Source organism: Macrotis lagotis, chromosome 8, assembly GCF_037893015.1.
Source record: "Macrotis lagotis isolate mMagLag1 chromosome 8, bilby.v1.9.chrom.fasta, whole genome shotgun sequence".
In the NCBI taxonomy this organism is placed as follows: Eukaryota; Metazoa; Chordata; class Mammalia; order Peramelemorphia; family Peramelidae; genus Macrotis; species Macrotis lagotis.
The window spans coordinates 135954773-135971668 of NC_133665.1; the positions used below are offsets into that span (position 1 = coordinate 135954773).

The 16896-nt window shown below is 36.4% G+C and overlaps 1 protein-coding gene across 1 annotated transcript in view; it reads right to left on the reverse strand.

Annotated features, from left to right (window-relative positions):
• The window catches only part of LOC141496546 (uncharacterized), a 185268-nt gene that overhangs the window by 17736 nt on the left and 150636 nt on the right, over window positions 1-16896 (reverse strand). The window lies entirely within an intron of this gene.

Below are 16896 nucleotides of genomic sequence, written 5' to 3' on the forward strand. Positions count from 1 at the left end.
TGAGTCAGTACTTTGTGAACTCACTACAGAAAACTTTTTGCTTATCAGATGGCATCCTTATTACTACTGAATTTGGTATACATTTCCTAAGTGTCACTGATATATCACAGAAACGTTAAAAAAAATATTTTAAAACTATCTGCTGAAATATTACAGGCTTTCTCTATAGTCTTCATCTTTTATTACCATGGACAGCTACATTAAACCAGACCTCATGTATGAGTCTTTTGTCTGTTCTTACTGCTTTGTTCCCAGTCACAAGTCACTGCTACAATTTTCAGCCCTCCTAAACCATGTAAGTAAATGTGGTGATGGTGATGTCAAAAAGGACAGAGGCTTCAGGTGTGGGAGAACAGAGAAGCAGATGGCCTCCTAGGCAACTGCAATCCTATTTTCATATGTATCCTTAGTAATAAAAGGACAAGAGAAAGAGAAAGTAGACAATATGTAATCCAAATAGTATAATTAAGCTCTGTATTTGTCTAGCACCTTATCCTAGGACTCTAATCACTTTTCTTACTTCCTTCCCCATAAAAAATCCCAAAATTCAGTAAAATAACAAGAATCCTTCTTTATAAACTGAGAAATGGAGGTACAGAGAAAAAATTCTTCTAATGTGTGAGTTCTGAACCTGGGGTTTGTGAATTTGTTTTCAAATATTTTGATAAAGTATTCAATATGATTGACTTTCTTTATAATCCTACTTATTTTATGCATTTTAAAACATTATTCTAAGGGGTCCATGTGTTGTTAAAAGGAGGTCATGACACAAAAAGGTCAATCTAGAGTTTGCCCTAAATAATCAAGTCACTAATTGGTCAAAAGTTGTAAATCTGACAATACACTATGGCATCCTTTATTTCATCATTAACACAGTATTACTCAAAGTCATACTATAAGACTATTTCATGTAGTCTTTCAAGGAAAAACAATACTCTCGTGTGTGCTACCTCTGTATTTTCAAACATCTTGGGGTGATTCAAGTTGGAAATTAAACATGTAATAGCTTATCCTGGACTTTATCCTGCCCTTGCCTAAGGGTAATTAAGAGTCCACACTGCACATAGATCCTCCAATTTAGAATGAGAACAGATTTTAGCAAGTCATCTAATATGTCCTCCACATTTCCAAGAGAGGAAGTGACATGGCAAGTTCATAGAAGTAGTAAGGAACAGGATTCAAGTAAAAAAAAAAAATGATAAACTCTATATCCAGCATTTTCACACTACATAACTGTCCCCACAAAGTATGTTGGTATGGCAGACAATATTAAAAGAGAACTGTGGGAGAGGCCGAGAATGAGTGGGTTGGGTATAAAAGAGGCCACCAGGGTATTCCAAATGGGCAGGGGGAACTCTAGCTAAGGCTATACTCACACAACTTGCCAAATGTTTCTCCATCTCTGGGGAGGCATCTTAAAGATCATCTTATCCAAGGGGCCGGCAGCTAATCTAGGTAAGATGATATTTCAAAGTCATAACAACAATGAAGGCAGAATGGCAGAAATAAGTACAGTACAGTTCTCTCACCTTAACTCCTCCACAATGATCTAAAAAATATACCAGATTTATCTGATAAGGAAATGGAAGAAAAAAAATCATAGTGAGTCTTTTTTCTGGCCCAGGTTGACTAAGGAAGTTGACTAAGAAGTCTGCCCACACTGGGAACTTGGGGTCATGCAGAGTATGACAATGTCTAGGAATGACAGAGGACTGAGACCCTAGGCAGAGTAGAGGTTCCAGGAATGCAGGGTACAAAAATGAGGGTCTTGGGATGGATTAACCCCTCATGGGGCCACAGATCCAGGGTCATTTAAGGAAGCATGCATAGGGAAAGCAGAAAGGATTGTGGGCCACAGTCATGTCCTGAACAAGGAATACGTTCAGAAGCAGGGAGGAGCTGTGTGGCTCCAAAGGTAGGAGCATCCCAGCCTCAGCCTGCGGTGCAGTAACCAGGGTGGGCATACTAAACAGAGGGAGACCCTAGACAATTCAACTGCTCTGAATCGACGGAGTCTTCTTGCAGGCTAACAGTGGCTGAGCACGTCAGCAGGCCACTTAAAACTTCCAAAAGCAACAGAGTCAAAACCTAGAGCTCCCAGACCAACCAAAAAATATTGGAAGCTAACAGAAAGAAAGATTCAAAGTACTAAGATGCCACAGTCAGAATCACATATGACTTAGCAGACACCATTATAATGGAACTGAGAGTTTGGAGTATGATTGTCCAGAAAGCAAAAGATTATCTACAAAATTAAATTATTAGAAACCCTTTTATTCCATTGTATGGCAATAAAACATAGTCTAAATGAAATAACTATTTATAAAAATATAAACTTCCCAGACTAACAAGAGAAAATAGAGATATAGAGTTATCTTTGGAAAAAGAAATGGAATAAGTTAAATATGAACTATTCCCCCTCCCATCAAATAGAACCAGAAGGATTTACAAGTTAATTCAACCAAATATTTAAACAACTAAATTCAATATAAGCTATTTGAAAAAATAGGAAACGGGTCCTATCAAATTTCTTCTATGATCTTCAAATTTAAATTAGAGGCAAAACAGAAAGAAAACTATAATCTTATATCCCTGCTAAGGAAATGCAACTGATCCAAAATTTTAAAATAAAATATTAGCAAGAAGACTAGAGCAACATATGAGAAGATCATGTACAATAAACAGGTTAGATTTATACCAGTAATACAGAACTAGTTCAATGCTAGGAAAACTATAAATACATTTGACCATATTAATAATAAAGCAATAAAAACATAATTATATCAATAAATGAAGAAAACTTTTGGAAGAGAACAACATCCAAAACTTAGAAAGCAGAGAAATTAATGGAACTTTCATTTGTAAAGAGACATCATTATCTATAATAGAGAAAAGCTAAAGGTTTCTAAAAAAAGTCAAGGGTAAAGCACAAATGTCCATTATTACTATTACTATTCAAAATAGTGCAGGAAATGTGAACTACAGAAATTAGACAAGGAAAAGAAATCAAGTGGAAATTATTGGCAAAGAGGAAACAATCTTTTTTTGCAAATGAAATGATGATTTACTTAAAGAACCTTAGAGAGTCAACTAAAAAACCAAATAAAACAATAACTTCAATAAAGTTGCCAGATATAGAATAAATCATCAGCATTTCTGAATGTTACCAACAAAATGTAGGAAGAAGAGATGAGAGTAATTACATTTAAAATAACTACAGACAGTATAATGTTCTTGGAAGTCCATCTGTCAGTGATTGTAAACCCTTTTCACTTTACATAAATAGGCCATTCACTAGACCTATAAGTAAAGTGATTTTTATGAAATGGGAATTTTGTCTGTGGAAGTGGGGACGGAGCAGCAGGAGTTAAGAAGGTGGCTGTGCACCATGAAGGGAAAATGTCAGCATATGGTTCCAGGACACACCAGCGGACAGGGACAGAGAATGGAAAGCAGGAGGAACACATGGGGCATGGCCAGCCATGTGGGAAGCCTTCCAGAACTGAGAGGAAGAACACATCGGGGCAGGTACATGGGGACTGGACACAGACAGGAGATGGACCACATATGGGAATCAGGGACAGACATGCCATATTCTAGTAGTGGGGAACCAAAGATAGACATGGCTGAGACATCTCTATATTTCTGTATGTATGTATGTGTGTGTGTGTTTATATGTACATATATGTGTGTACACACATATATGTATATAATTTTTTTCTCTTTCGTCTATTGGTCTGCCTCTGTCTCTCTCTCTTTTTCCCTCCACTTATCCCCATCACTCCCCCTCCTTTCTCTCAGGTCTCAAGCCAAGCCCGAATATTATGGCAGTTCTGGCTTTCACTTTAAAAGTTTTTTGTTTGTTTGCATTTTGGTGGGGAGGTGGGGATGGGGGTAGGAGGTTGTGAAGCACTGAGCCAAGAGGCAGGAGCAGAGAGAGAGAGAGAATACAGTAAGGTACAGCAAGGTTAACATAATTGGTTTTTTGAATGTGGATTTCTTTCAGAACTCTTTACAGAAAGTAAGTAGAATTTGTGTGAAATACAAATTTATATAAAGTGAGAACGATCTGTTTATGAACCCAATTATAAAACATTCTTTACATAGACTGATTTAAATAAATAAATATTAATTGCTCATGGATGTGTCAAGCCAATAAAATAAAAATGACAATATTACTTAAATTAATTTACTTATTTAGTGTCATACCACTTAGATTACCCAAAGATTATTTTATAGTTCTAGGAAAAATAATTTAAAAATTCATTGGGGGGGGGGGGGGTAGCTAACCAGCCCTGGAGTCAGGAGGACCTGAGTGCAAATCCGGCTTCAGACACTTAATAATTACCTACCTAGCTGTGTGGCCTTGGCAAGCCACTTAACCTCACTGCCTTGCAAAAATCTAAAAAAATAAAATTCATCAGGAGGAACAAAAAATAAAAAAATAAAAAGAATTAACAAAAAAAGTGGGAAGTATAGCACTATCAGATCTCACAGTAAATGAAAAAGCTAAAATCATCAAAACAATTTGGTTCTGGGTAAGCAATGGAGAAGTTTATTAGAGGTATCCAATATACAGAAGTAAATGAACACAGGAGCCTAGATTTTGATAAACCCAAAACACTCAGCTACTGAGATAAAAACCGTTGGGAAAACCAGGAAAACCAGAAGACAGTCTGACAAACTGAATAGAATAACATCGTGACATACTTCAAATGGTGCATAATTTGGACATAATAGATAAATGGTCAATTTTGATTTAAAAAATGAGAAAAAGAGTTTGCATAAGCAAAATAAATATGATTAAAAGTAGAAAAAAGGAGAAAATTAAGGGAAAAATCTTTGCAGCTAAGACATAATATAATGAATTGATTTGAATTTATAAGAATAATTCTTTGATAGACAAAGTATATTAATATATAGTTTTCTGAAGAAATTCAAAGTATTAATAGATACATTTAAAATATTCTAAAATCACTATTAATTAGATAAGTATAAAATTACAACAACTCTGAGGTACCACTTAACACTCATCAAACTAGGAATTGATAAAAGAAGGAAAATGACAAATGCTAGTGAGACTGTGGGAAAACAAACACATTAATGCATTGTTGGTGAAGCTGTGAATTAGTTCAATCATTGTGCTTTCCTTTTTTTTTCTTGTGGGCCAGTGGGGTTATGTGACTTGCCCAGCTAGTAAAAGTCCAATGTCTGAGACAGGAATTGAACTTAGGTTCTCCTGAGCTCAGTGCTAGTGCTCTGTCCTTTATACCATCTAGCTGCCCCTAGGTTCAGCCATTCTGAAAAGATATTTGGCACTATACACCAAAAGCTATTAAATTGAATTTCCTTTGACCAAGTATTATATTAAACATATACTCTCAAAGAGATCAAAGAAATGAATCCATATATACAAAAAATATTTATAGCAGTCCTTTTTTGTGACAGAAATGAACTGGAAAGTGAAGGGAGGGACATCAACTGGGAAATGGCACAGGAATGTGCTGAAATACCACTGTACTATAAGTAATGATGAAGGGGGCAGTTTCAGAGAAACCTGGAAAGACTTTTATAAACTGATGCAAAGTTAAGTGAGTAGAACCAGAATAATAACTTAAATAATAACAATAACATTATAAAAACAAACAACTTTACTCTGATTGATACAAATACCATCACTGGGATCAGAGTACAGATTGAAACATATTCTTCTTTTGAATGTGGCTAATAGGGAATTTGTTTTATTTGATTATACATGTATATATGAATTTTATTTTTCTTCTTTTTCTCTTTGGGGGAGCAGGGTTAGATGAGAGAATTAGAAGATGAAAAAACTGAATTATAAAAATAGTATTAGCTGACATTCATAAAGTACTTTAAGATTTGCAAATTACTTTACAATGTTCGCTTATTTCATCACAACAATACTGTAAGGTACTTTCTATAATTATTTTCATTTTCCAGATGAGGCAACTGAGGCAATTAAGTGATTGCCCAGGATCACATAGCTGATGACTGAAGGATTCAAAAATCAGATCTTCCTGAGGTACAGAAACTAGAGGCAGTAAAATTTAAGTTCAAATCCAGTCTCAAATACTGCTTCATTGTGTGACTATGGGCAAATCACTTAACTTCTCTCAGTCTCAGTTCCTCAACTGTAAAATGAGGAAGGTAGAGACAATAATAAAATATATCTTACAGTATTGTTGTGAGGATTAAGATATTATCTATAATATGCCTACTACTTACTTAGGCTTCCTCCCTCCCACTCCTTTCTTCCTTTCTTTGATTCCAAACCTAGTGTTCTATCTATTGTCACTACCTGGCAACTTCATAAGTGGTTGAGAGAACCAAGATTAGAACCTAGATCTGATTCAGTGCTCTTTGAACTATGTCAATGAATACTGGCTTTTAGTAATGCCTGCTTGACTGGCACAGGTTTGTGGTATGGGCTCCAGATTCTGCTCTAATGATTTGGGACTCTATACAAGGTAGGGATAATTCCTTCCTTTTCCCCACAAACCCACCCTATTGCCCTTCTGACTTTGCTGGGAGGTCTCCAGTTAGCTGTCTCCTCCCACAGAGTTGTGGAATCTCAGGCCTCTGAGAGACTTTTATAAAATATCCACCCCTTAATTATACAGATGAGGAAAACAAAGGACCAGAGAATGGAAGCAATTTCTTTATATTACTCTACAGGCCCAACCATTCATTAACTTATTTAGTACTTATAAAATCATGTCTGGGTGTTCTAATGGATCAATATCAAAGTGGCAGAAGGTTTCCAATCATGGAGCAGCCCAAAGATCTGTGCCTGGCCTTGCACCATTCAATATGTTTATCAATAACTTGGATAAAGGTTTGGATGATAAAGTAGGTGTTTAATAAATACTTGATGTGATTGATCATATTTGCCAATGACACAAAACTAAAGGAAAGCTGACAATGAATGAACAGTAAGGATTCAAAGAGATCTACCGTGGTAGATTAGAATTATTTGACCAAATAGAAGATGAATTTCTATAGGAATAAAAATGAATTCTTGTACTTGAGTACCAAAAAATCATAAATATAAGATAGGAGGCTAGTAATGCAGCAGTTCTGAAAAAAAAATCTTTTAGTAAAAGTTTTGGTAGACTACAAGCCTAAGAGGAATCATTAGTGTGGTGTGGCAGCCAAAAAATACTAGTGATCTTGAGCTACATTGAGAGAGGCATAATTTCCAGCTGCTCTAATTTGCCCTACTGTTTTCAGTTCTAGGTACCACGATTTAAGGACTTTGGTCAAGTGGAAAGAATATTGGGAAGGGAAAACAGAATGGAGAAGGGTCTTGAGTCTATGTCACATGAGTACTGGTTGGAAGTACTAGTTATATTTACCCAGAAGACCCAAGAGGGACATAATAGCTACCTTCAAGTATCTGAAGGGCTATCATGTCCCTCTTGGGTCTTCTGGGTAAATATAGTTACCTTCAAGTATTTGAAGGGCTATCATGTAGCTAGGTGAGACAGTGGATAATATAAGGGCTGAAATCAGGAAGACTCATCTTCCTTAGTTCAAATCTAGGCTCCACCACGTTCTAACTGTGTGACCCTGGGCAAGTCACTTCACCCTGTTTACCTTAATTCTTCATTTGTAACATGAGCTAGAGAAGGAAAATAGCAAACCACTCCAGTATCTTTGTCAAGAAAACCCCAAATGGGATCATGAAGAGTCAGATATACCCAAAATGACTGAACATCAACATGTGAAACAATGGACTGCTTTTTTGTTGTTTAGCTTTAAGAAGCAGAACCAAGAGCATGGGATGGAAATTACGGGGAAGAAAATTTCAAACCAATGTCAGAAAAAAAAATGTCAGGAAAAAAACCCAAAACCAAAACTTCCTAAACATTTTTTAAAAAAGATTTTATTTTGAGTTTTACAATTTTCCCCCAATCTTACTTCCCTCCCCCCCACCCACAGAAGGCAATTTGCCAGTCCTTACATTGTCTCCATGGTATACATTGATCCAAATTGAATAAAACTTCCTAACTTCAAAAAATAATGAGTTCCCCTGACTAGGACAACCTCAAGTAGAGGCTGGATGACCTCTGTTAGGAGTATTATACTGAATAGTCCATCCACTATGGGTAAAACCAGATGGTTATACAACAGTCTTCTGCTCTCCTCAGATTCTATAATTCCAGTACACTGCTGTCCCTAATGCTTACTTCATTTAAAAAGCACAAAAAAAGATCCTGCCTGAGGGATGAGCAGATTTCTTGCCCTTCCCCCATAGCAAATGTTTCAATGCATCTATAGTCATAGGCACAAGACATATCAGTTTTGGTTTCAACATCTGTAAGTTATACAAAGGCACCATGGAAAAATCTTTATGGCAGAAATAAGACACAATTTTTCTAGTTTGAGCACCTTTTAAAAAAGTAATGATAGAAAATAAAATCCTGCATCTGTGTGAAGCAGGAACTTTCTTTAGGCAAAGAGTAACAACATGCCACTTGAAATAACCAAGATAGAGGAGAAAAGTAGAGCTTACCCATATATTCAAACCCACATACTGAAAATAAAGCAAAATGAAGAAGAGAAAGAAGTCCGTGATTTAACTGTTGGGCTGGTTCAGAACCTAATACCTAATTCAGAGATGTTTCTTTAAAATGACAAGCAATTGAGTAGAGTGACTCAACTCTCCCATCAGTTCCTGTACAGGAACTGAGAGTGTTATGGTAGCTCACAATCAAGAACAAAAAATAAAATAAATATATGTTGGCTTGTGTATATATAAAAAAAGATGAAGCAAGCACCAGTTGAAGAGATTAGACAGGTGAGAGGCAGCCAGGGTCAGAGCTCTCAGATACAAATATCCAAATGTATGGAAGAGTGGCTTCTGCCTCAACCTAATGTGGAATTATAATCAGCTTGTCTGAGCTTGCTACAGAAGTATAAAAGGGTCCTTAATATACTGGCAGAGACAGCCCTAAAGCAAGATGAAGGGATAAGAACCTGAGTGTCTAATAAGCATTCAACCAATAGGTATGGCTATATATTATACACACATAACACACAACACTCATATACTCATATTTATACACACAAACACATGCAAATACACCTCAGGATTTTATCACATATCACTATGATTTTATCACATATTCATTCATACAATGTTCAAGATCTTTTCAATTTCACAAAAAATTGAATGATATGCTTCTCTGAATTTGGCTAGATTGGCCCTTTAAGCATAGGTACATAATCTATGACCAGATTAGATATGCAAGAATCACTACAACAAGTCATGTCCACAATCCACCTAGTCCATTGTATTTTGGCACTAAACTCTGAAAGATCATAGGAGGAAAACTCTGTCGAGTTGTCTTTGATGATAATTTTTTAAACTGTCACCCTCACTTCTTGGAGTATTCATTTACTGCTGTTATTCATAAATGTAGCAACAAAGAGCTCCTCGAATTTGGAGTAAAAGACACTGAATTCAATTCCAGGGCCATCTCAGCTTACCTATGTGACCTCAAGGACCTTATTTTCTTAATCAGCAAAAGAAGTTTGATTAGATCATTGTTTCTTAAATTTCCCCACAGTAATAAAACCTTTAAGTTTAAACAAAACTTGGACCAAAGATTGATAGCAAAAATCTTCTAAAATGATTCATCTAGGGGCGGCCAGGTGGTGCAGTGGATAGAATATTGGCCCTGGAGTCAGGGGAATCCAAGTTCAAATCTGGCCTCAGACACTTAATAATTACCTAGCTGTGTGGCCTTGGGCAAGCCACTTAACCCCATTTGCCTTCCAAAAACCTAAAATAAATTAAAATAAAATTATTCATCTGAACACTTCTTATATACAATGTAACATTACTTAAAAAAAAGGAAAATCTTCAGGTATTCAAGGGTTCTTTGCAGTACTTTTTTGAAAAACACTGGTCTAGATGACCTATATACCTCCCCAATTTCCTCTAGCTTGAGAATTATGGATCACTAATAGTGAATTACTAATGACCATTAGATATATTAGTACCTACTGCATCAAGTAACTTAAAAAATTTGTCACAAGTTTACTTTGATAAACAGAATACTGTCCTGTTCACTAAATGTTTCATTAAGTCAGGAAGACCTGGGTTCAAATTCACCTTCAGGGACTTACTAGTTGTGCGACTGTGGGCAGTCATTCCATTTCTGTCTCATTTTTCTCATCTGTAAAATGGGGGATAACAGCACTTCCCTCCCAGTGTGATTGTGAGTATCTGATGAGATGCCAGGACCTGGCTAAATGATATACAAATGTTAACTATTATTATTATCGTGAGTAAAGGCTTCATCATAATGCAAGTGAATGAAAACATATGAGTGTTTCTCCCTTCAAATAAGCCCCTTGTGTGGAAGAAAAGTTGAGGTGAAAGGGGACCTAACACAAGCAAAAGGTCCAAGTATGATTCCAAGATTTACCAGCTCAGTGACCTGACTTTAGAGTCTGTTTCCTCATGTTAAATGATGTCAATATCTGTGGTTATCTGACTAAATGGATGACTATGTGGAAAGAACTTTGTTCACCCTAAAGGACTATAAACACATGAGCTATTAATATTGTTCTAAAATGCATCCCTTGCTTAAAGCACTAAAGGCGTCCTTGTTGGGAATGCACTTCAGAATTCATAGCTAGTCATACTGTTTCTGGGTACAGCTGATTTTTAGGAGCTACCCAAAGGAACCAGGAGTTTAAGTCCTAGAAATCAAATAAGAGGAAAAATCATAGGACTTCATTGGTGGTCTATTTAGGAAGGATTAAGGACTATTTGGCATTAACTGAAAACTTTATTACTGCTTAAAAATTAAAAATAGATCAGCAAAAGAGAAATAAGGAAGAATCAGAAACAAGTGAACTCAAAACGCTTTAATAAATCTGAGAACCTAAAATGCTTAGGATAGAATTCTCTATCTGATAAAAACTGTTGGGGAAAAGTGGAAAACAACTTGACAGCAGTCAAGTTTAGAGCAACATCTTATACCATATTCCCAAGTAAACTCAAAATACATAATCTAAGTATGAAAGGCAATACTATGAAAATAATTAAAGGATAACAAGAAGTATTTTTCATAGTCTGATCTAGGAAAGAATTCTTTTTTAAAATCTTATTTGTCTTTTTTTAATTTAAATTTATTTAGTTATTATGCCAACTATATGCAAAGATAGTTTTCAACATTAATTTTTGGTTAAGATTTTGGGTTCCACATTTGGGTTCCACATTCTTCCTCTTTTTCCTACCCACTTCCTTTGACATCGAGTAATCTGAAATAGGTTATACATGTATAAATAACTATGTTATACATATTTTCAGGTTAGTCATATTGTGAAAGATGAATCGGAACAAAAGGAGCAAAAATTCTTAATCACGGGAGAAAAGTAATCATACAAGATAAATTAGATAATTTTGATTAAGCAAAATGAAAAGCATTTGCATGAAGTCTTTGAATCAAATCTCTCAAAGGAGGCTTGGCTATTCATAATATATAAGAAATTAACAACAACAAAAAATAAGATCAAGAAACATTCCCCAATAGATAAGTGGTTGAAATACAAACAAATCACTGTTGAAGAATTGGAAAAAATATTAATAGGTATATGAAAGACTGCTTCAAATCACTAATCATAAGAGAAATTCCAATCCAAATAAGATATCATTTCACATCCATCAAACTAGAAAATATGCTGAAAGATGGAAATATTCAATGCTAGAAAGGCAGTCAATGAGCAAATATCTACAGTAGCTTCTATAGGTACAGGAGATATTAGTAAAAAGTATGAAGCAGTAACTACTCTGGAGTTTTTGATTTAAAGAGAAGCTAAGCAGCACATTTGAAATATGTGCATCTTAAGCATAAAATTAATAAATACACATATAACATATAAATATCTGTATGTAAAGCAGTTAAATATAAGGTAGTTGAGGGAGGAGGCTCTAGCAGTTGAAGAAATCAGGAAAGGCTTCTTCCAGAACATGGGACCTGAGTTGTATCTTAAACACCAGTGAGGGAGCTTGATAAGAAGAGTGCTGAATTTAGAGCAAGAAAGAACTAAGTCTGAATTCCTCCTCAGACACTAGCTCTATGACAACATTCAAGTCACTACACCTCTCTGAGCCTTCAGATTTCTTTTCTGTAAAATGGGATGGCAGTACCTATCACACAGGATTGTTATGGATATCAAGTAAGAAGATATAGAAAGCAGTTTGCAAACTTTGAAGTGATCTATAAATGTTAGTGATTATTGAATAAAGGAAGAGAAGAGTCTATGAGTAGGAGGGACAAAGGGAATGCAATCCAGGCAAAAGGGAACCCAAGGGCAATGGCACAGAATCAGTTGAGGGGTGTGCTGGTTGTGAGCAACAGGACAATTTGGCCAAATCACAAGGCTCAAGATGGGGAGTAATGGTCAATGAGGTTGGAAGGCTGGATGGTGACCAATTTGCAATTTAAGGTTTTAATAGCTCAATAATGAAGTCAATATTTTATCCAGAAGGCAATAAGAAGCCAATGGAGTTAGTTGTGTAGTAGAGTCACATGGTCAGATCAGCAATTGAAGAAAATTACTTTGACAGTAGCAGTATGTAGAATGGAATGGAGTGTGGAGAAATAAGAAGTAGAAAGACCAATTTGGAGGCTGTCACAATAATATTTTGAGAGGTAATGAAGGTCTGAACAAAGAATGTAAAGGTAGCTGTGACAGTAGAGAAAAGGAGTCAGGTGAGAGGAAGGTAGTGAAGGTACAAAAGGCAAAATTGGGCAAGTGACTGGATATATGAAGCAATAAGGAACACAGAACTGAGGAAAATATTGTGATTAAAAATCTATGATATTAGAAGGATGGTGATGCCTTTATAAAAACTAGGAAATTTTTAGAAAAGAAATGAAGATGATGAGTTCAATTTTGGACATGGAGAACTTGAGATGACTCTGGGATATCCAATTTGAGTTGCCTAACAATTAATTGGTGATAGCGACTGGAAGTAGTAATGTAGATCTGGGAATCATCTGTATTGAGATTGTAGTAAAACCCATGGGATCTGGTAAGGTTACTAAGAGAATAGAGGAAGATGAGTATAGTACAAAGACAGAAACTTGGGGAACAATCACATTTGGGAGAGCATGATATATAGATGATCACTCAGTGAAGGAGACTGGGGAGTAATCTGACAGGCAAGAGAACCAGAAAGAGAGTAGTATGATGAAAACCCATACAGGAGAGGGTGATCAACAGTACCAAATAAAGCAGAGAGTCTGAGAAGAATTAGGACTGAGAAAAGATCACCACATTTGGCAATTAGGAGATCATAGGTAACTCTGTAAACAGTTATTTTTTTTTAAAAAACCTTTTATTTTGAATTTAGTAATTTTCCCCCTAAAATTGCTTCCTTCCCCCCCCCCCCACAGAAGGTAGTCTGATAGTCTTTACATTGTTTCCATGGTATACACTGATCTAAGTTGAATGTGATGAGAGAGAAATCATATCCTTAAGGAAGAAATATAAAGTATAAGAGATAGCAAAGTTACATAATAATGGAGTTTCTTTTTAATTAAAGGTAATAGTCTTTGGTCCTTGTTCAAATTCCACAATTCTTTCTCTGGATACAGATGGTATTCTCCACCGTGCATACCCCAAAATTGTGCCTGACTGTTGCGCTGATGGAATGAGCAAGTCCATCAAGGTTGATCATCACCCCCATGTTGCTGTTAGGGTATACAATGTTCTGGTTCTGCTCATCTCACTCAGCATCAGTTCATGTAAATCCTTCCAGGCTTCCTTGAATTCCCATCCCTCCTAGTTTCCAATAGAACAATAGTGTTCCATGACACACATAGACCACAGTTTGCTAAGCCATTCCCCAATTGAAGAACATTCACTTAATTTCCAATTCTTTGGCACCACAAACAGAGCTGCTATGAATATTTTTGTACAAGTTGATATTTTTACCCCTTTTCATAAGCTCTTTGGGGTATAGACCCAGTAGTGGTATTGCTGGATCAAAGGGTATGCACATTTTTGTTGCCCTTTGGGTGTAATTCCAAATTGCTCTCCAGAAAGGTTGGATGAGTTCACAGCTCCACCAACAATGTATTAGTGTCCCAAATTTCCCACATCCCTTCCAACATTGATCACTGTTCTTTCTGGTCATATTGGCCAGTCTGAGAGGTGTGAGGTGGGTACCTCAGAGATGCTTTAATTTGCATTTCTCTAATAATTAGTGATTTAGAGCAATTTTTCATCTGACTATGGATTGCTTTGATTTCCTCATCTGTAAACTGCCTTTGTATATCCTTTGACCATCTGTTAATTGGGGAATGGCTTGTCTTTTTAAAAATTTGACTCAGTTCTCTGTATATTTTAGAAATGAGTCCCTTGTCAGAAATTCTAATTGCAAAAATTGTTTCCCAATTTACGACATTTCTTTTGATCTTGGTTATAGTGATTTTGTCTGTGTAAAAGCTTTTTAATTTAATGTAGTCAAAATTGTCTAGTTTATTTTAATGATGTTCTCCATCTCTTCCTTGGTCATAAACTGCATCCCTTTCCATAGATCTGACAGGTAAACTATTCTTTGATCTCTTAGTCTGCTTATAATATTATTTTTTATGTCTAAATTCTATATCCATTTTGATATTATCTTGGTATAGGGTGTGAGGTATTGGTCTGATCCAAGGAAAACAGCTATGTCTATTGAATGAAGAAGACCAGAAAGCAGATTATAAAGGGTTGAGAAAAGTTAGAAGGGTGAGTCAAGAGGAAATTGGAAATGGTAGGTATAAAAGATGAAGACAGAAGAGTGAAGAGGGGATAAATAAAGAAACAATCAATTGAGGATAGAAGGGCATTTAAAAGGGTTGGCCTACAGTCAGAGACTAGAAGAAAAGATGAAAGTGTGAAATGATGTCAAGGAGTTTTAAGTTGAAAAAAAATCACAATAAATGACAAGCTAAGAGATTATCCAAAGCATGAAGACTTTCCTTATCCCTCCAACTACTACTATCTTCCCTTGTAAATTAGCTTGTATATGAATACACTGTATTATATTTATATTTAAATTTTATATTTATTTTGCATATTCCACATATATATTTATTGTCTCCCTCACAAGAATGTAGGCTCACTGCAAGCAGGAAGTATATCCCTAAGCTCTATGGTATAGTGTCTGACACTTGCTAGGTGTGTGTCGATAGCTAATTGAAGCAACAATTTTTTTTAAGATAGCAAAGAAATAGAAATAAAATAGATGCCAACTTCCTGGCTACATGAATGGTTATATGTGGTACATGAATCTAATATTGCACCATACAAAATGATGCATACATATGAAGAATATAGAGAAGCATAGAAAGACTCATACAAACTGATAGAGAATAAAATGAGGAAAATCAGGAAAATAAAATACAACAATATAAATAGAAAGACTAAAATCTAAAATTGAACTCAAAGTAACAATTATTAAACTTGGTCCTTTGAGAGTTTAAAAAAGTAGGCATGTTCCTGCCTTCTGTGTAGGTGGTAATAGACCATGGTTATGAAATCTTGCATTATGGTCTGACACAACTGATGTGTTAATTTTCTCTTTATTCTGACAAAAAATGCCATGTTGATGGTGTTTTGAAATGTTTTGAAATGAATGTGGTAAAAAACAAAAGATAATAAAGATAATAATAAAGATTTAATATAACTAAAAGAAATCAATTTTATAATATAGCTCAAAAACTGCTGAAACAGGTATTTTCCAACATTGGCTTGTTCAGAGCCTGCTAAAGTTACCATTTTGAAAGATAATACTCATTTTGAAGTCTATTTAGAAAAACTTATTTTTATCCTTTAATCTAGAGAAAGCGTCTTCCAGCCAAGATGGCGGAGAGAAGACAGGCACAGTTCTAAAGTCTGATCTCTTCCCCATTTACCACATGAAACAAACCTCTTAAAAGAAATACGATCCATAAAACCCAGAAAGAAAAGCCAGGAGAAAGAACATCTACCTCAGGATTTGTCTTCCGCAGCAGCCTTGGACGAATCCAGGCGGGTGAGTCTGGGCTCAGGGAGAGGATCAGCCCTGGATCAGCCAGATTAACAGCTGAATTGGAACCAGGAGTCTGAGGGCCCGAGAGCCAGACCTGCTGGATCAGCAGTGGGGCTGGAGGAAAAGGGCTTGGGTCCGCAGGGAAGCAGAGGAGCTGGTGTTGGTGCTGTACCCCTGGAGCTCAGGGGCCAGGCTGGGGGAAGTGTTCTGATGCAGGAGAGCTGCAGACACCATCCCTAGGCTCCTCGGGTCTGAGAAACTCTGAGTCCATGCCTCCATTGCACAGAGGCCTCTCCTCAAACAAAGGCAAACTACTTCTGCCTCAGGCCCAGGTGTGTGAGCAGAACCAGCCCAGCTGAAGAATCACCTCAAGCCAGGGTAAAGCCCACCATTGACTGAAGGCAAAAGAATTCAATAGCCCCAATTCCTTCCCTCAAGCAAAGGGAGAAGGCCTCCCAACCATGGTCACAGACACCCCAGAGAGGGCAACCAGCACCTCCTACTGGCCAGCCAGAGAAACTGCACTCAATAAAGCCCTTAGCGATCCCAAGCTCAGGTGAACCAGCCCCACCCCCAACTCAAGGTCTTAGCATAATGAAGAAGGGTCAGCGGAAAGGGGGATCCATAGAAAAATTCCTGGAAAGGAAAGACCCCAACTCAGAGAGACCTGGAACCTCAGAGGAGAATACAATCTGGTCTCCAGCACAGAAAGACTTCTTTGAAGAAATAAGGAAGGAGCTTAAAAATTTGGGAGAGGCAATTAATACCTTGCAACAAGAAAACAAAACCTTAGAAAGTACAATTGGACAAACACAAAAGGAAAATAAATC